Here is a 20,867-nt window from a genome sequence, read left to right on the forward strand (position 1 = left end):
AGGGGGAGGGGAGGGGGGGAGGGGGGAGGGGGGAGGGGGGAGGGGGAGGGGGAGGGGGAGGGTCCGGGCTGGGGGGACGAGAAGGAGAGGGAGGGAGCATGAGGACAAACGGGCTGGCGGGGTCGGCAGTGATTACGGTGCCCGGACCAGATCCTGACTCCAATCCCAGTCTAATCCAACCTAATGCCTCACACATACTGTTTCCCGTGTAATTTTCATCATTTTAATAACGCATGTTCGTTCTCATTCTGGTCTTTACCTCTTAATGCAAAATGTGCATGGAATGTGTGTATGGATCCAAATGATAGATGCTTGCTCCTGGTTTCAGGTGGATGATTACCATGAGGTTAAAGTCCCTGACCCCTATGTCTGGCTTGAGGATTCCAACAGCGAGAAGACCAAGGTGAGAAGGAACCCAGTGCTTTCAGAGGTCCTATTTCCTCACTCTTGTAACTGTTTCTATCAATTTTTCTGTACTGATGTCAAATTATGTATGGAGTTGAGAGAATGCATGGGGCTAAGTCATCTCTTACATTGGTTTCATGAGACCTTCTTCACCTTTCTGGGAACAGATGAGAGCCCAGTCTCTTGATACATCCTGAAGCCTCACTGCTGGCAGCCTTCAACAACTTCACTGCTTTTAAATGCCCTTAATAATCAGAGATATTTAAAAAAAAGATGAAATTGATTGAAATAAAAGAAGATTACAAATAATCTCATTTATTTAAGATCACAACTTACTGTTAATTAAAACATATGACGATCATGCCTTTTCTTTTTGGAAAAGCAAAAGACGTCTATTTTTCATATCTGTTTATAGATAGATATTTAATGTCTTTTGGTGTCCAATAAATATAATCTAAGTCGCTTTTTTCAGATATTTCAAGTTCAAACTTTTTAAAATAAAATATTACCTAACTTTCCTCTTATCATATTAACCTGATTTGGTTGATACTCTTTTCATTTGAATCCTTCTCATAATTTTACATGCCAAGGCCTTCTCATGCCTCCTTTGAGTTCTCAATTTTAATAAATTACAATAATTTATTAAAATTGCAACCAATCTCTAATGATAAAATTAGAGGAACTTGAGAATTGGAACTTCAGTCTCTTCTTCCAGAGGAAATTTTGGAAAAGATTTTTGGAATGGTTAATTCCTCTTTATTATGTGCTCGACATGCATTGATTCAGTTTAAAGTGGTACATTGGGTTCATGTGTCGAAAGATAAATTAGCCTGTATCTTTCCTAATGTTACTCCTGTGTGTGATAGATGTAAGTCACAAGTGGCCACACTAATGCATATGTTTTGGTCTTGCTCTGTATTGGACAGATATTTTCAAGACTTTGTTATTAATACTAGGTATTATATTGCAACCTTATACATTGACTGCTACTTTTGAAATTATAGTTCCAGAGGTGGATCAAGTTCCCACTTCTGCACATCGGGTTGTAACCTTTACTACATTGTTGGCCAGAAGAGCCATTTTATTTAAATGGAAAGATCCTAATTCACCTACAATGGAGCAATGGTTCTCTCAATTTATGTAGTGTTTAAATTTAGAAAAAAAATTAGAAATTGCACTTTTCATACCTCTGTTAAATTTGAAGAAACTTGGCATCCTTTTATAAATTATCTTTGTATAAGTTCATTTGTATTTTGACTTTACCTTCCAGTCTGTTTTGTGTTTCTGTTGGGTTTTTTTTATTGGCAAAGACCAGATAAATACTTTGCATTGACCTGTTGTAGTAAACTCTCAGTTTAGGCTGCCCAGCCTTTTATTTTGTTGTAGTTGCTTTTTTTTTTGTTTATTTTGGTAGGTGTTAGGTCTGCTTTGTTCATGAATGAGTGAGACAAACACCAGGCTGAGTCGAAATCAGGGTTCTTTGTTCTTTATTACCGGATTGTAACACTTGCAACTAACCATGTTAGTCGGAGAATGCATTCTGCCGTTATCAGCAAAATGGTGATTTTTTATACCCTTGGATACATGCTTAGAACATCATCATATCATTACTTGTCCAATGACTAAAACTGTTGCTATCCTTTCCCTGCTAGCTTCCTGCCTCTCAATCCATCAATGTCTCTCTTATCTTGTAAGTACAAGGATGCATTCACATCTTGTTACAGCCCTGTACAGGGTAACTCCTTACACATTCCCATCTCATGATGTTTTACCTTACATAGGTTAGATGGGATTTTAATAACATTTTTTTTCTTTTTTTGAATATTCAAAATTGAGGGAAAAGGGATAATATTGTTCCATTTGTTATAATGTTCATTGTATTATGTATTGATGTTTCTGTTTTTACTATTCAATTCTTTATTCTTCTCATATATTGTTTACTATATGTTTAATAAAAGATTGAAAAGAAAAAAAAAAATTAAATAAACTTGCTTGGATTTGGGGATCTTACTGGATAATCAAGCAGTTAAAATAGAAAATGTATCTGAGCCTGTCAGTTCAGGATGATTCCAAACCATCCCCTTGTTTCACTGTTGAACTCGGGTAGAGAAAGAAACTTTAGGTGAATCTGCATCCAATCTTCAGTGGGTTCCATAGTTCCTTTGTACTGGCACAAAGTCCAACATGTGCTTATGCATACATTGAAGGGAGCCATTGGTTTTCCATGGGATTTGCCCACGTACAAAGAATTGGTATAATTTACAGAGTATCTTCTTTGGCTTGGCTTCGCGAACGAAGATTTATGGAGAGGGTAAAAGTCCACGTCAGCTGCAGGCTCGTTTGTGGCTGACAAGTCCGATGCGGGACAGGCAGACACGGTTGCAGCGGCTGCAGGGGAAAATTGGTTGGTTGGGGTTGGGTGTTGGGTTTTTCCTCCTTTGCCTTTTGTCAGTGAGGTGGGCTCTGCGGTCTTCTTCAAAGGAGGTTGCTGCCCGCCAAACTGTGAGGCGCCAAGATGCACGGTTTGAGGCGATATCAGCCCACTGGCGGTGGTCAATGTGGCAGGCACCAAGAGATTTCTTTAGGCAGTCGTTGTGCCTATATGCATAAAGTGTGAATGGTACATAGAATGCACATTGCTAATAGAGCACATGTGTTTCTCCTATTACTTGTCAAGGAAAGATGTTGATTAAATGTATAAAACCAGCCCCAATCCACCAATCAGAATGCCTCTTTATTTCTCCCACCAGTAAAAGGAGTGGATTAATGTTCTACTCATAATCTGCCAGTTTCTTTGCTTTTCAGGCCTTTGTTGAAGCCCAAAACCTGCTAACCATGCCTTTCTTAGAAAAGGGCAAAGTCAGAAAGAGACTCCAAGAATGTATGACTGAATTGTTTGACTACCCCAAGTACAGTTGCCCTTGCAGGAAAGGGAAACAGTGGGTATTATATCAGAATGTGTAGCATTGACATCCTCCTGTTGGTGGTACTGTACTATTGATTGTTGAGTATGCTGAAAGCTGCAAGCAACTGGAGTTCCAACTGGGTATAAAAGGGCAATGGGTATGTAATAGATATGACAGTGCACTGAGTCTGGAACTGGATTAGAAATAGATGCAATTACCACTGTCTTTTAAGAATTTGAATTCTGTTTTTAAAACTTCTTTATTTTGGACATATTGAATTAAAGTAAAGCCCATCTTACAAATGGTAAATAATGTCTTTACCCAGAGTGGATTAATACATGATTCCAAGCACCTAACAACGTAAACTTAGTTGGACAAGCCACAGCTTAAAACTATAAGAAACTATAAGAAATAGCAGCAGGAGGAGACCATTCAACTCTCAAGCTAGGTCCACCAGTCAACAAATCCAGGTCTCAACTTCTACCTTGGCACCATTTTCCTCCACTATCCTCTTGTCCTTTTATTCCTTTAATATCCAGTCAATTCATTTTTCTTCAATTCTAATCAATTACTCCTTAAAAGGGAAGCCCATCATCTGCATAAAAAAGCTTATCTTGATCTAAATGGTCCACTAGTTCTAGATTGCTCAGCCATTCAGCTGATTTAGGTTGACTCAAGATTCTCCATATTCTCAGGACAATAAGAGAAGACCAATAAATGGCAACTTTGTTAGCAAACCTTGTGAATCAATTTGAACAAAAACATTCAGTATTTGGGGCAGCACAGTTGACTGGGGTTCAAATTCCACACTGTAAGGAGTTTATGCATTCTCCCTGTGTCTGTGTGGGTTTTCCACGGGGTCTCCTGTTTCCTCCCACTATTTGAAACATACTGGGAGTGTAGGTTAATTGTGTGTAAATTGGGTGGCTTGGACTGGTGGGCTGAAATAGTCTGTTTCCGTGCTGTATTTCTAAATTGAAATTTAATCCAGAGACCTGGAAGGAGTCAGGCACCAAATGGTGCAAATTGTTGGTCAGTTGTTGTATTCTTCCTGTGCTGAGAACCAGCCTTAAATTGGTGTTCAAATCTGTGGAATGGGACTTAAACCTGAATGTTACAGGCTCAAGAGTCAATGCACTGTGTGATGGCCAGTTCTTCAGGTTATGTCAGGTTAGAGATACTTGATTTGGCTAAATAGTCTATCAACTCTTAAAAGTCAAGTTTTGTTCCTGATGAATAAAGCAAGGTACAATACTGGAGTAAGGGTTCAACAAGAAATTCAATATGGCAACAGATCTGACATAAGGGATGGGGAACTTGTTGGCTAAGATTGCTATGAAACTGTGGCCAGACTTGCTAAATGCCAGTTTTCTGATTTTTCAGATACTTCTACTTCCACAACTCTGGGCTGCAGAACCAGCATGTGTTGTATGTTCAGGATTCCTTGGACGGAGAACCCTGGATCTTCCTGGATCCCAACAAGCTCTCTGAGGATGGAACTGTAGCTTTGAAAAGTAGGTTATCATCAAAGATGGAGTTTCAGTTCCATTGTCAAATTCCACCCTCATAATGCAAGGCATTAACATTTAGATCAAATAACTTTTTCAGTGCCCTGTTTAATAGAGGAGAGCTGTCAGATTTAACTGATCATAAAAGGTGCTGCACTGATGAGAATTTTTCCTTTCTGCTTTGGGGTCAGGAAGGCTATTTTGGCCTTGGAGTCCATACACCACAATAATCCTAGTTCCAAATAATGGGACAAATAGCATGAACTTGTTTTTAAAATAATCTTACCCATGTCATCTCCCCAAACTATTTTCCCTTCACCTTAAACAGATGTCCTCTGGTATTTGTTACTGTCAATCTTGGGGAAAGGTGCTGGCTGTTCACCCTATCTATACCTCTCATAATTTTGTAGTACTCAAGACACGTCTCATTCTTCTTTGCTTCAAAGAGAAAAGCCCGAGCTCAGGTAACCTTGCCTCATAAGACGTGTTCTCCAATCCAGGCAACATCCTGATAAATCTCTTCACCCTCTCTAAAGCTTCTACATACTTCCTGTAATGAGGTGAATGGAACACAATAGTCTTTCCTTTTTAAAATATTTTTATTGACGTTTACATTATGAAAAGTTGAACAGTACAGTTATATATTGTAATGTACAATTCAAAAGATGAGAATTTTTTTTAAAAACCTTGTACTGTAATTCAAATCCCCCCGCCACCCCCCCCCCCCCAACCACTAAGCAAGGTTAAAGGTAAAAAGTAGGAATCAAGTGACAACAACAACCTGGAGATGAATTGCACCAAAGCTTCAGAACAACCGAATTCTTTAGGTTATGATAATAGTCCATTAATGGACTCCCACATCTTTTTGAAGTTAATATTTGACTCATTAATAGCCTATCTATTTTTTTCTAAACTTAAATAAGACATAATATCACTTAACCATTGTGTATGTGTAGATGGAGTATTGTCTTTCCATTTAATCAAAATTGCACATTTGGCTATCAATGAAATAAAAGATAAAATTCAGTTTTGAGTTAAGAGTCAGTAAAACGTCATCTTGAAATGATCTGAGTAGAGCAATTAAAGGGCAAGGATCTAATTTGAACCTGAGAATCACTGATAATGTTTGAAAGGAATCATTCCAATTTTTTTCTAAACTAGGGAAAGTCCAGAACGTGAATTTATAGCTGAATAAAAACAAGACAATTTAACTTTAAACATATGTTCTCTATGGACCACTTTAAATTACAACAGTGAAGTGCACAAAAGGAGGTAGTATTAATCAGATTACAACTAGAATCCCATGCCTCATCTGAGAATGAAAGATTCAAATCCTGTTCCCAATCATTCTTAATTCTAACTAATAAGGCTTTATAAATTATTATAAAGATATTAAACCTTTATGAGAAAGTTGTAAATCAAAAAAGAATGTTTGACTCGGGATTTCACAAAAGTCAGGGATCTGAGATTGAACAAAATGTCTAACTTGTAAATATCTTTTTTTTTTAAATGTGTTTAGTAAGTTAAATTTTGCCAACAATTGTTCAAAGGAAGCAAAATTGTTTCAAATAAAAAGATCATTAAAACATTTAATACCCAATCTGTGCCAGACATTAAAGACTGAATCTTGCAAAGAAGGATGTAAAAGATGATTAGATATAATATAATTAGATATATCATCTTTTTAAGAAAAATGTTTCGACTTTAGTTAATCAGGTTAAATTAGTTATCGAGATGGTCAGCCTTATCTATTTCCATGGTTGGTCGTATCAATTCTATTAAAAAGAACATTTTACCTAAATTTTTGTTTCTTTTCCAATCTATACCAGTTTTTAATTCCCAAATTCTTTTTTGACTCATTGGATTTGCTTATATCTTTCTACATATGGCAAGGAAATGCCCCCGCTTAAAAAAAACTCATCTTCAAAAAGCTGAAAGGAATGGTGGATTGGCGTTTCCTAATTTTAGATTTTATTATTGAGTGGTCAATCTATGTAATTTGCTTCTTTTGTTACACTTCTATAATCTACCTGACCGCCCTTCATGGGTAGAAATGGAAATGAATTTTACTAAAAATACTTGTATGTTGGCAATTTTAGTTAGGGTCTTTTTTTAATCCTCTTCTTTATATGAATTAACTGATAATCTGATAATTTGTCATGGGTTGAGAATATGGGCACAATTTAGAAAGTTCTTTTGGATCGCAATGTTCCAAGTGTGGCTGAACCAGTTATAGAGCTGCCACATTACCTCATGGCTCTTCAATTGAAGGCTCGCATACCGTAAGGCTTCTTAACTATCTTATAAACCTGTGTGGCATCCTTGAGAAATCTATGGATTTGGAGCACGAGGTCCCGCTGTTCTTCCACCCTGTTAAGAACCTGCCATTAACCATGTGTTCTAAGTTCAACCTTCCAGATTGCATCACTTCATAGTCATCATAATTGAACTCCATCTGCCACTTTTCCTCCCAAATCTACGTCCAGTCTATATCCTGTGGTAACCTACGACAACCTTTACACCAGTAGTTCTCAACCTTTGTTTCCACTCACATACCACTTTATGTCATCATTGCTCTGTGATTAGTAAGGGATGGCTTAAGGTGGTATGTGAGTGAGAAGGGAAGGTTGAGAATCACTGTTCTAGACCCAATTGTTACTGAAATATTTTGCTTGAGAAAAATTGTCACTGGCCCATTTCCTTTGGAGTTATGAAACCGTGCACATAATGAGTCAATTAGGTACAATTAAAACAGTGGTTTCCAACCCTTTTACATTCCACTCACATACCACCTTAAGCAATCCCTTACTAATCACAGAGCACCTATGGCATAGGGAATACTTAAAGTGGAATGTGACTGGAAACAAAAAGGTTGAGAACCATTGCTTTACACTATCCACAACACCTCCAACCTTCATATCAACTACAAACTTACTGACCCACCCCTCTACTTCTTTGTCCAGCTCATTTAGAAAAAATCATGAAGAACAGGGGTCCCAGAACAGATACTTGGTGGAACTCCACTAGTCACTGACCTCCAGGCAGGATACGTTGCATCTACTACTACCCTCTGCTTTCTGCAGGCAAGCCAAAATTATCAGGGGGATTCAAAATTGTAAGGGGTTTTGTTAGAGTAAGGAAAATAATCTCTTCTCTGGAAAATGGATCAGAATCAGAATTTATTGTTGCGAACATATTATAAAATTAGTATCACAGTGAATTCATAAAAACTACCTTACAAAATAAAAATAGTGCATAAAAAGTCAAGGTAAGGCAGTATCTTTGGTTCATTGATCATTCAGGAATCTGATGGCAGTGGGAAAGAAGCTGTCCTTATGCTGCTAAGTGCTTGTCTTTTGGTTCCTGTACCTTTTTCCCGATGGTAGCAGAGTGAAGAGGGCATGGCCTGCTGGTGGGGGCCCTTGAGGGTAGAGGCTGCTTTCTTAAGACACCGCCTCATGAAGATGTCCTTGATGGAATGAAGTCTGATGCCTGAGATGTCTCAGGCCGAGTTAACAACCCTTTTGTTTTTTTTCTTGTCCTGTACATTGACACCTCCATTACCAGCCAGATGCTCTCAATGATACACCTGTGGAAGTTTTCAAGAATCTCCAGCGACATACCAAATTTCTCCAAACACCTCGCTAAGTATAGCCGCTGGCGAGCCTTCTTTGTGATTGCATCAACATGATGACTGGATCGTGTTCTCCTGACTTCCACCTGAAGTCCACAATCATCTCCTTGGTTTAGCTGATGTTGAGCCCAAGATTGTTGGTGGGATACCACTCAGCAAGACGAGGTGATCTATCTCCCTCCTGTGATCTAGGTTTTTTAAATTGTTTCATGAACCAGAAAGGGATATAAGGAAAACCTCATAGCTTATAGGAACTTTGAAGGTGATGGAATTGGATTCTAAGAGACTTTTAAAGTCAATTCAATGAATGTTTGACGCGTGCTCGGTTGTAGGGAAAGTGGAAATAGCTGTAGGGAGAGGGTAAATTTTAAAAAAACTCTGAGATGTATTTTGTTAAGCAAGAACAATAAGTTTAGAGGAGCCAAAGATTGTGGTTGAACTGAATGGTTTGCTCAAGGGGTGAGTGTTCATTTACTGTTCTAATGATGAGGAAGAATATAATTAACACAGTACCACAGATCTCTGGTACTCTTGAGTTCAGTTAACAACAGAGTTGTACTAACCCCAACATGTGCAGCCTATCGTGTTTCACTCTAACCCCTGATTATGTTTGCATAGTGCTGGCCTTCTCTGATAACAATGAGTTCATGGCGTATGGACTGAGTGAAAGTGGCTCAGATTGGGTCACAATCAAAATACTGAAAGTCGAAGGTCCTGAAGATCTACCGGACACTCTAGAAAAGGTGAAATTCAGCTGCCTGTCATGGTGGAAAGGGAATTTTCTACAACAGCTATGCAGGACAAGAAGGAAACATGGATGGTATGTGGTAATGGGGCATTTGAGAGGAGTACGCAATATTTAGTGTCATTATACCCAGCCATTCTCAACATTTGGCCCTTTTGGGTCTCTGCTCAAAGTTTATGGAACCCCTTCCTTGTGAAACAGTCAAGTTTTGGTTTCTTCTGTATTTCTCTCTTGCTGGCTACATTAAAATAAAATTAATGTTATGTGAGGTGAAAACAAGGTTTTACTTAAATGTGTTGTGGCCGCCGGGGGAGGGGCAGGCATTGGACCCCCTTTGAGAGTGACTGATAAAGCCAGCTAACAAACTATTGACTTTATGTAGCATCCTGCACCTGGTTTTATAAAATTAATTATCGAACTGGCAAATAAAAGGATGTTAGGTCCAAACAAAATAACTTGTATTTACACATTTTCTGCTGTAATTAATTTTTTAAAGGTATTGATTGTAAAAGTTTGAATATTCACTGCAAGGTGCAGTATAAATCTCAATTTTTTTAATTAATGTCTTTTGTTGCATGAACTATATTATTTATTTAAAACCACATTCAAGCATTAGTTGTTCATCTCCAAACTTGTAATATCAATCACATTCCATCTTCCAGCTCAATTGTATTTTGCCTTACTTTTTATTTAAGCTAATTCTGAGCTGAAATTTTGTTAAAGAATCCTATTTCAATCTTTATTTAACATATCTCAGTCTCTACTGCTTTTGTAGAGTAATTAGATTCGATGCATGATGTCCTGATGATCCATTTTTTCCCCTAGGTACTGAAACCACATCTAACATCAACCAGAAAATCTATTACCATGTGCTTGCCACCAGCCAGTCTGAAGATGTCCTGTGTGCAGAATTCCTGGATAACCCCAAATGGAAAAGTGCAGCCCAGGTAATTTATTGATGTCTATAGACTGTCAGCTGTTGACCCAGAATCCTAAAGTTCTGGCTTTGATTCCCATTCAAGAGGCTTTAATAGATAACCTAAGATGGTATTTACAGAAGTAAAACACGGAGATCTGCGGACACCATAACTGAAGTAAAAAAAGTTTGGGTGCCTGCCTACATTTTGCTCATACCTTGATGAAGGGCTCAAGTCTGAAATGTTGGTTATGTATTCTTTATCTTTGCTCTATAAAGTATGCTGTTTGACCTGCTGAATTTCTCCAGCATTGTGTTTTTACTGATGTTTCCAGTGCAGTACTAAGGGCATACTGTACAATTGGCAGTGCTCTTTTTGAGATGGGATGTTAAAGTGAAGTTGAGTCTTTGGATGCAGATCCTATGTGAGTATTTTGAAGAAGATACTTTTCGACTCATGCAATCTTACGGCACATAAACAGGCCCACCAACCCAGCTTGTCCACACCAAAGGAACAACATGCCCTTTTGCTTTGGTCCCACATGCCCACAGCAGGGCTTAACCCCTCCATCCATGTAGTTACCCTAGTGTATTTTTAAAGGAAGCTAATTTACCTGCCTCTACCTCTTTGCCTAGCAGCTTTTTCCATCTGCCTACCACCCTCTTTTCTCATATTCCTTCTAAATCCCATTGGCCTTCCCTTATAGTCATGCCTTCTCATCTTAAATTCTCCCAGTCTAGGAAACAGACTGTCACCATTCACCTTAACAATACCCTTCATGATTTTATAAACCACAGTAAGATCACCTCTCAATCTCCTATGCTCCATAGAAAACAGCCCTAGTTTTTCCAGTCTCTCATGATAACTCAGTTTTCCTAATCCTGGGAACAATTTCATTGATGCTTTTTATTACCCATCCCAACTTCATAATATCCCTCCTATAGCTAGACAATATTCCAAGAGTGGCCTCACCAACATCTTGTATAACTTCAACATGGCATCCTAACATTTACATTCAGTGCCCTGGCTGATGAAGGCAAGTGACTCAAATGCTCTCTTCACTACCCTACCTAACTGTGCTGCCACCTTTAAAGTAGCTGCCTCCCATAGATCCCTCTGCTCCATGACACTCTTGAGGCCACTGCCTTTAACTCATGACCACTCAGAAGAATTTGCCGGTCAGTTACCATCTGCAGCACTTTGAAATATAGCCACAATCTGAAAGATAATCCATTGATGGTGAACTCTTTTGAAATGGCTAAATGTACAGAAAAACACCTGGTATCCAGCACCTATGGGGATTCATAGATTCTGAGTAAGGAAATTTTCTGGTTGCTTGAGTGTGTGCTGTGTGATTGATGAACTGTGAAGACGACTCAGTGGAGACAAGGTAATGGCTAATAAATTTAAAAGGGAACTTTTAAATCACCACTGAATGAAGTTGTAGAAGCAAAAGAAAATGCAAAAAAAAAGAAATAGGAGGTTTTATTGATGAGTTCAGATAAATAAAGCTGGGAGGAGACTGGTAAACCTTGAGTGATTGAGCAGGTAAAATAGTTTGTTTCTTCACTGTAACTTATTTACTTAACCATTGGGTTTGTGAACAAAATGCCTGACATATTTGGTTAAGTAACACTAGAAACTGAAAATAATTCTCTTTGATTGTGAACTGCTTTCTCAAGGTACAAACATTGCTCCTCCATTCAGGAAAACATATTAATTTATTAATAATTTTTAAAAAATTTAGACGTACAGCATGGTAACAGGCCATTTCGGCCCATGAGCCTGTGCCGCCCAATTTACACTCAATTGACCTACAACTCCTATGCATTTTGAACATTAACGAGCCCCTGAAAGAAACCTACACAGACATGGGGAGAACATACAAACACCTTACAGACAGCACAGGATCCGAACCCGGTCCGATTGCTGGAACTCTGACAGCGTTGCGCTAACTGCTGCACTAACTGTGCCGCCATAAGCTCAGTGTCTCAGGACTTCCCCTCTTGTTTGCGCTGTCACACTGGAATGTTTAATTAACTGAATTGGGGGTGGGACAGGAGAGCCAGTTATTGATTTGGAGGAGAGTATAAATAGTATGATTAGTTAATTTGTTGATACCACCAAAAATGGTGGGATAGGCTTTCTAAAGGTACGTTAGAATCTAGATCAACTAGGAAAGTGGACAAAGGGGTGGCAGATGGAACATAATTTGAACTGATGTGAAGTAATGTATTTTTTGTAGTTAAGCAAAGTCAGGATGTACATTATGAAAGGCAAGGCTCTGGAGAGTGTTGGGGAATAGATATTTCTTGGATACAAGAAATACTTGGGATTCAAGTACATAGTTCCCTGAAAATGGTGACACAATTACACAGGGTGCTTGGCCTTTTTCCAGTTGGGCCATCAAGTACAAGAGTTGGGAAGTCATGTTGCAGCTGTAAAAGATATTGGAGAGACTACACTTGGAGTATTCTGCTCACCATGCTTTGCGAATGAGAGGATGCAGAAAATAAACAAATTAAGAGAAATTCTCAATTTAAGTGGCCACTCAATGGGATTAAATATTTAGGTATCCAGGTAGATAACAACCTGCAGAATTTATATAAGTTGAATTACATTCCCTTGCTTCGGAAAATTGAGGATGATCTTAATAAATGGATAGCTCTCCCAATAACTTTGTTTGCTCTCCCAATAACTTTGTTTGGAAGGGTCAACTGTATTAAAATGAATGTGCTGCCTAGAGTGCAATTTATTTTTCAAAGTTTGCCTGCTCCTTTACCTCAAAGATTCTTTCCAAACCCTTAATATATCAGGAAGTTTCTTTGGAAAGGTAACTTGGAATTATCAATTGGGAGGATTAATGCTCCTGGATTTCAAAAAATATCTTTGGGCAACCCAATTGAAGTTTGTCACCTTCCTCTTTGAAGGAGGACGCAAGTCTTCATGGGTAAAATTGGAGTTGTATAAGGTTGGTGAGAATATAGCAGAAAACCTTATACATAAATGGAATTCTAAATTATTATCTGCCCCTAAAGAAGCCCCCCTATTAAAGCATATAATTACAATATGGAATAAAGTTAATGGTCAAATTGGGGACAATGAGGGGTCTTTCATCTAAAACACGCCTGGCTCCAAATATGTTAATTCCATTAACGAATGATAATAAAATCCTGGACATTTAGTCCAAGAGAAGGGTCAAGTGTATTAAGGATTAGTTATGAGCAGGAACAATTTATGACATTTGAGCAAATTAGGAATAAATATGGAGTTTTAAATGAATTTTTTTCTGCTATCTTCAATTAAGACCATATTTAAGGGACAAATTAGGTCCAACACTAACCTCACCGCAGTGTAGCGAAATAAACTTATTTGAAAGGGGATCACAAAAAAAATTATTTCAAAATGTATTCCTTACTTTAGGCGGGAACCCCTAAACAAGGGCTTGATAAATCAAGACAAAGGTGGGAATCAGATTTGGGTATAGAAGTTGATCCATTTTGCTGGTCTGACTTCTGTTGGGACAGCATGAATGACATGATTAATGTAAGGAATCGGCTGGTGCAATGTAATTTCTTGCATCAGCTGTACCTTCGCAAAAATTACACAACTTGAAATTGGAAATATCAGACCAATGATTTCGATGTGGTCAAGAAATAGGTACTTTCTTGCATTCAACCTGGTCATGCGCTACAGTGAGGCCTTTCTGGGAAGATTTGGGTAATTTCCTGGAAATAAATTTACTGGAATTCAATACCCTCAGGTTCCTGAGTTAACTTTATTGGGGAATTTAGAAGACGTAAGATCTAAAATGAGGCTGTCAAATTATCAATTAAAATTCGTTAAGCTTGCTCTAGCAGTGGCCAGGAAATGCTTAGCAGTCACTTGCAAATCTGATTCCAAACTAGGTTTAGCCCACTGGAAGATAGAAATGCATAATTTTGTTCCCCTGGAAGAAGATCACCTATAACCTCAGAAACATATTCAAGAATATGGAATTCATACCTAAGGTACACTGGGGTAAATTGTTAACAATTTCCTCCCCCACCCCCACCCCCCATCTCTTCCCCCAGTGCCCACAGTGACAAGGACCCTAGATAAGTCAGGTTGTTTGACCCTTGATGGAAGTGGGATTTATCCTAGGTGAAGCCAATCATTTCTTATTCTATTTTCTTACTTTTTTGGGGGGGGAGGGGTGGGAGGGTTCCTCTTAGTTTGTTATTCTTTCTCTCTATTATCTTTTTCTCCCTTTGGTTCAACATGGACATTGAATTTGCATTTTTGTGATATTATTGTAATATTTTTCCTTTATAATAATTGAATCACACGTTGACTTTTTTCTCACTTTAATGTCGACACAAGGATCGATTATTTTGTTAATATGGATTTTGAATTTTGATTATTCTTCGTTTTGACTGCATATTGATTGAAAATTCTCAAAATAAAATATTCAAAAAAAAAGATGCAGAAAATATTTACAAGGATGTTGCGGGGAACTAGAGGGTTTAAGTTGCAAGGAGAGACTTGATAGGCTGGGACTGTTTTCTCTTGAGCAGAGGGATGATCATACAGAGGTTTATAAAATCACAAGGGGTGCATATAGGGTAAATAGGAGCAATCTTTTACCCCAAGGGAGGGGAGTAAAGCTACAGGGTATGGGTTTAAAGAGATAGGGAATATAGATGATCTGACAGAGGGTGGTGGAAAAACCTGCTTGAGGAAGGGGAGAGGTGGGTACAATTACAATGTTTAAAAGACATTTGTGCAGGGGCATGGAGAGGAAAGCTTTTGAGGAAAATGGATCAAACTCCGTAGCTCAGCTGGGCAACACAGTCGGCATGGAAGAGTTGGGCTTCTGGGTTCTGATTCAGAAATCATTCACTCCTGTTTATCTTCACTCAGGTTTCTGACGATGGTCGCTATGTGCTCTTATCTATTCGAGAGGGTTGCCAGCCAAAGAACTGGATGTGGTACTGTGACCTGCATCAGCTACCAAATGGTATAACTGGTAGGTACCTGCTGCTAACAGACGCCAATCAAGCCACAAGAATGGGGTGGAAAATCTGATGATACAGGGAATCCCCTCCAAGATTACCACTGCCTTTCAAACTAACAATGACAATTCTTTTGAAGTGGACCCAAGATTAATCATGACAAAAGGCCATTCACCCTCTCCTCAAGGACTGAGTCTATCCCTCCAATGTCCAGTTGCATGTGACTGAAGAACAGGAAGAAGCCTTTCAAGTCCTCAACCTCTGCTGTTAGGGAATCTGAGCTGTATCACCTCCAAGGCCAATATATAATTCCTAAGACTTTCTTCCCAGGACAGGCTAGTTCTCTGGATCCTGCTCATTCTTTCTCCTGCATTCAACCTCCTTGATGTAAAAGCCCACATTCCATTAACCTTTTTGTTCATTTATCCCAAAAGCCTCACCCTTTTATTCCTCTGCCCTCATCCTGTTCCAATAATCTTCAAGCTCTCTGCATTCCATGTAACTAACCATATAACTGTTTATGGCGTGGAAACAGGCCATGTCGGCCCTTCAAGTCCACGCCGGTTCACTTGAACAACTCCACTAGCTTCCCCCTCCTGCTCTCCGCCCATAACCCTCCAACCCCTCACATCCATGTACACAACTAACCTTCTCTTAAATTCTCTTGCTCCCTTTGATTTTAATGGCTCAACCACAAGCAGCTGAACTTGTGACTGCCTCAGATCTAAGCTCGGAATTCCCTCCCTCAGCTACACTGGCCCCCTCCCTCTCCCCTTTCTCCTGCAAGATGCTTTCTAAATCCTACCTTAGACAAAGATGTACAGCATGGTAACAGGACGTTCTGACCCATGAGCCCATGCTACCCAAATAACCTCCATCCCCTCCCCCCACCCACCATACATTTTGAAGGGTGGGAGGAAACTGGAGTACCTAGAAGAAACTCACGCAGACACGGGGAGAAAGTACAAACTCCGTACGGAGAGTGCCAGATTCGAACTGTGTTTGCTACACTAACTGTGCCACCACAGTCAACCATACTTCCTCGGACATCTGCCCTGATGTTCCCTTTTGTAGTTTGGTGATAATTTGGGATCTTCCATTGCTGTAGAAATACAGAATGCTGAAAATAAAATTAAAACACAAATGCTAGAAATATGAAATAAGAACAGAAAATCTTAGAAATACTCACAGGTCAGTCATGAAACGTTACTTCTCTCTCTCTCTCTCTCTCTCTCTCTCTCTCTCTCTCTCTCTCTTGAAGTCGAAGACCATCAAAAGTAATGTTGTTCAGCAGTCCTGAGTTCACCCTAATTTTCCTTTCTAATAGTTTTTAATTTTCCAATACAGTTTTTTTTAAATAACCTTGGAACAGATGATTCCTGGACTAAACAGACATCTAGTGGATGAAATACAGAATAGCGGGGTGACGTGTGTAAAGTGCTTCTTCATTCAACTGGTAGAAATTTGGAGTTCTGCCACGATGATAGATTTTAATTAGAGTGTTGGAGAACTATACAGGAAGGTTCAGATCAATGGGCTCTCATGAAAGAGCAGAATGGTCTTGAGGTGCTTACTGCCTCCACTGCTCATTTCACTTTTTCACCTGGGACATTACAGATCTAGAGCAAGCAGAAATATTTATTAGGAACACTGCCAACTTCCATTGTGACATGGAAGTCATTCGGCCATTGAGCCTTTGCTGGCTCTCTGAGCGTTCTCCCACTAATCTTCTAATTGACCTATAACCTCCCAAATATCACGTGACTCAGTCCCTTCTACAATCTCTTCCCAGAGGCCAAATTATAAATCAGATAAATACCTACCAGGAGTTACAATGTCGCAATGTCACCCTGTGACAGTAAATCTCCCTTTGTAATTAAATATAAAGGTCCTACCTAACATGTATCTTAATAACAAGAAGGTGTGAAGATCAAATAGGGAATTTTTAGCATTGGGATTGCAGGAACAGAAGAATGCCATTTGGTGCCTCTGGACATTTATTACCATTCAGTGAGATTATGGTTGATCTGTACATAAACTGGAGTGAAATATGGATGTCTGCAGATCCTGTGACTGCAGTAAAAAAAAACACAGAAATGCTGGAGGAAGTCAGCAGGTCTCGCAGCATCCGTAAGAGGTAACGATATATTACTGAGGGTTCGGGCTTAAGCCCTTATTCAAGGTATAAGCTAAAAAGCAGGCAAGCATCTGAATAAAGACTAGGGAGAGAAAGGGGGAAGGAGTCCAGGCCAACAAACAAAATGTGTTAATTGGACATAATAAGAGGAAAGGTGAGAATTGATTTTGGCTCTGTGAAAGGAGATGGAGGGAAAAGGGAAGAGAGACATAAATAGAGGAAAGGAGACTGGGGAACAAAGATTGGGGTGGGGGTTTAAAGGAAACTGAAGAATTCTATGTTAATTCCATCAGAGTGGAGGGTTCTCAGACAGAAGATAAAGTGTTGATCCTTGAATTTGTGGATAGTCTCATCTGGAAATGCATGAGACCATGGACAGATATGTCAGCAAGGAAATGAGGCCTGGAATTAAAATGGGTGGCCACTGGGAGATCCATGCTATTACAGCGGATAGAGCTGAAGTGCTCAACAAAGCAATTTCTCAACCTGCGCCCAGTCTCTCCAATGTAGAGGAGACCATAACTGTATATAAACTGGATCTGGGCTGCAAAAAGTTTGAACCAGTTCATGGAACACTTGCCTCCATCCTGTGTCCCGAATAAACCCAGTTCACTAATCACTCTTTGCACTTGCTAGGCTATGTTAGTCTACAATTATAAAGCTCACACTGTTTTATTCAGATCTCACACTAATAACATGGATCTCCCAGCGGCCACCCATTTCAATTCCCTGTACTATGCCTTGGCTGAAATATCTGTTCATGGTCTCGTGCACTGCCAGACTGAGACCACCAGGAAATTGGAGGAACAATACTTTGTCTTCTGTTGAGCACCCTCCAAATGGATGGGATTAACATTGACTTCTATTAAACTGCCACACCCACCCCACCCCCCCCCAATCTTTGTTCACTCACCTTTACCCCATCTCTGTCTCCTTTAAGAGTCCAAATCGATTCTCACCTCCCCCTTATCATACCCAATTATCATTCTTTTGTTAGGTCTGGACTCCTCCCCCTGCCTGTATTTATTCTGACGCCTTCCAGTTCCTTGCTTATTTCTTGGAAGAATGACTCAGGCCCGAAACGTCGGTAATATATCTTTACCTCCTATGGACCTTGCGTACCTCCAGCATTTCTGTGTGTTTTTAATAGTACAAGTTAACCTACCACACATGCAACAGATAAATGAGGTTTTTCTATCTTCACCTTTTCAAAGTCTATCATTTTTACAGGCCTCCTTCCTTGGGTTAAACTGATCGACAACTTTGTTGCAGAGTATAATTATATCACAAATGAGGACCTGTGCTCACATTCAGAACAAACCTCAATGCTCCTCGCTATCGAGTCCTCAATAACAACCTGGAGCAGCCAGCGATGTCACAATGGAAGGAACTCGTTGCCCAACATCAAGAGGGTGTCTTGGGTAAGATCATTCAAGGCACTATACATTGATTGAAATTGTGCACCAAGAATGTCTTAGCATATCTTAATCTTCCACATTTCAGACTGGGCAACCTGTGTTAATTACAAGTTCCTGGTGCTGAATTACCTAAGGGATGTGAAGGACATCCTCCAGCTGGACGATCTTGCCTTCAGAACATTCCTCAAGGACCTCCCACTTGATGTTGGCAGCACCTCTGGATACAGCGACCGGAAGAAGAATAAGGAGATTTTCTACCAGTTCACTTCCTACCTGACCCCAGGTAGAGTTAATAGAGGGTTGATTGTGGGAGAAGTTGTTAATCACATAAGTTATGTCACAGGTGACTTGAAACATAAAAGGGAATAATCAAGCCATCTATTGGGTATGGTTTTTAATGAAACAATTAGAAGAGTTGAAACGCTGTATGATTTTATGTGAGAGTCGGATCACTAAAAAATGCTGCCCTCCAGCTTACAGAAAGGATATACAAGCATTGGGAAAGTGGTAAAATACATGACCTCTGAGAATAAAACCAGTCTCCTTCATTCTATATCCTTCTGGGAATTTTCTATCTGCTGTGTAAACTTCATGATTCCCTATCAGATGCTGCAAAACATCTTCCATTCCAAGGGAAACCTGTCAGTGGCTCTAGGCCATACACGTAACTGAAGTGTTTCTTCCCTAGAATCATTTTCATGTATCTCTTTTGCCCTGTATCTACATCGTTTCCTGAAATACCACACCATTACACCCACTGCGGGTGTACCTTGGGAAACCATTGTTATTACATCATTGTTGTACGCTTCGCATTTCTCAACTCACCTTTCTGCCCACTATCTGTCTCCTTGACATCCATTGTTACCCACAGTGCACTGCACCTCTAAGAGTTGTGATATCAGGCTGTTTGAAAATTGGAAGCTATACACCCAGGTCAGTCATTAATATATGTTAAGAACAGGAGTAATCTTTGTGCCAATGCATGAGGGACTCCACAGAACACTTCCCAAAATACAACTTGTACTCACTCCAATGTTCTTTTTCATGTGATTTGATATGACATCACAACAAATTCCCTTTGGAAGTCCATATCCAGATCCTCTGATGTGCAAAGTCCCCAAACTGGTATTTCAACAGAGCAATTCTGATGCTATTTGTGTTCCATATTTTACAACTTGAGATTACCCCAAAGTACTGTTTGGGTAATAACATTCTTTCGTAGAGAACACACAGAATTTCTCCAGCCATTCTTTGTCTGCACAGCACCCTCTCCTGGTTAGTCCATATTGTAATCTAGAAATTCAACACTCAATTAAACAATGTCCTTAAAAACACCATTGAGATAAGGGACCAAATAATTTGGTGTAGTGTTAATGACTGAGGGATAAGTATTGGCCAAGACATCTGCCCTAATTGTCTTCAAATATATCTATCAAAATCCTGTCCATAAAACCGCAGCCTTATTACCATCAGACCCCTAGTGACAAGTGTCAGCATTGCCCCAGAGCCCAGTGATTTACACTCTGCTCCCTGGAGGTCATTTGGGCTGGAGGAATCGGGAGTGTCGCTATCCACATCCTGAATAAATGTTGAACGAAAGTGTCCTGAAATGAGGGCCATGATAACTTTTCACAGGATAATTTTCATTCTCTGCCAGGAATCATCTACCACTGTGACCTGACTCAAGAAGTCTTGGAGCCTAAAGTTTTCAGAGAAGTGGAGATCAAAGGATTCAACTTCTCCGATTATCAGACAGTTCAGGTGAGACACTAAGATGCTGAGCCTAAGAGAATAATTGCAGGTTGAGGAGCCAAAGAAAAGGGAACATAAAGAACCTTCCCTTTAGTCCTAGAGCAGCACACTAGCACAGGGAGTTGATCCCAGTACCTCACAGCTTCAGCCATCTGAGTTTAATCCTGACCGCTGGTGCTGTCTGTATGCAGTTTGCATGTTTTCCTTTTGACCAGGGCAGATTCCACTGGATGGTCTGTTTCTCTCCCATCTCCCAGTGATGTGCTGGTTGGTAGGTTAATGGGCCATTGTAAATTGCTCCTGGTGTGCAGGTGGGTAATTGAATTTGAGGCTGAGAATGGGGATGTTTTGAAAAATAACATGGGACTTGTGTAAATGAAAGCTTGGCAGTGTGTATTATGCGGGGCCAAATGATTCATTCACTACAGAGAATTTCCATGGATTTTTTTAT

General features: G+C 39.6%; 1 pseudogene; it reads left to right on the forward strand.

Moving 5' to 3' along the window:
• The first annotated feature begins 301 nt into the window (after window positions 1-301).
• The window catches only part of LOC138742135 (prolyl endopeptidase-like), a 33,422-nt pseudogene continuing 12,856 nt past the window's right edge, over window positions 302-20,867 (forward strand).

Source organism: Narcine bancroftii, chromosome 8 (assembly GCF_036971445.1).
Source record: "Narcine bancroftii isolate sNarBan1 chromosome 8, sNarBan1.hap1, whole genome shotgun sequence".
In the NCBI taxonomy this organism is placed as follows: Eukaryota; Metazoa; Chordata; class Chondrichthyes; order Torpediniformes; family Narcinidae; genus Narcine; species Narcine bancroftii.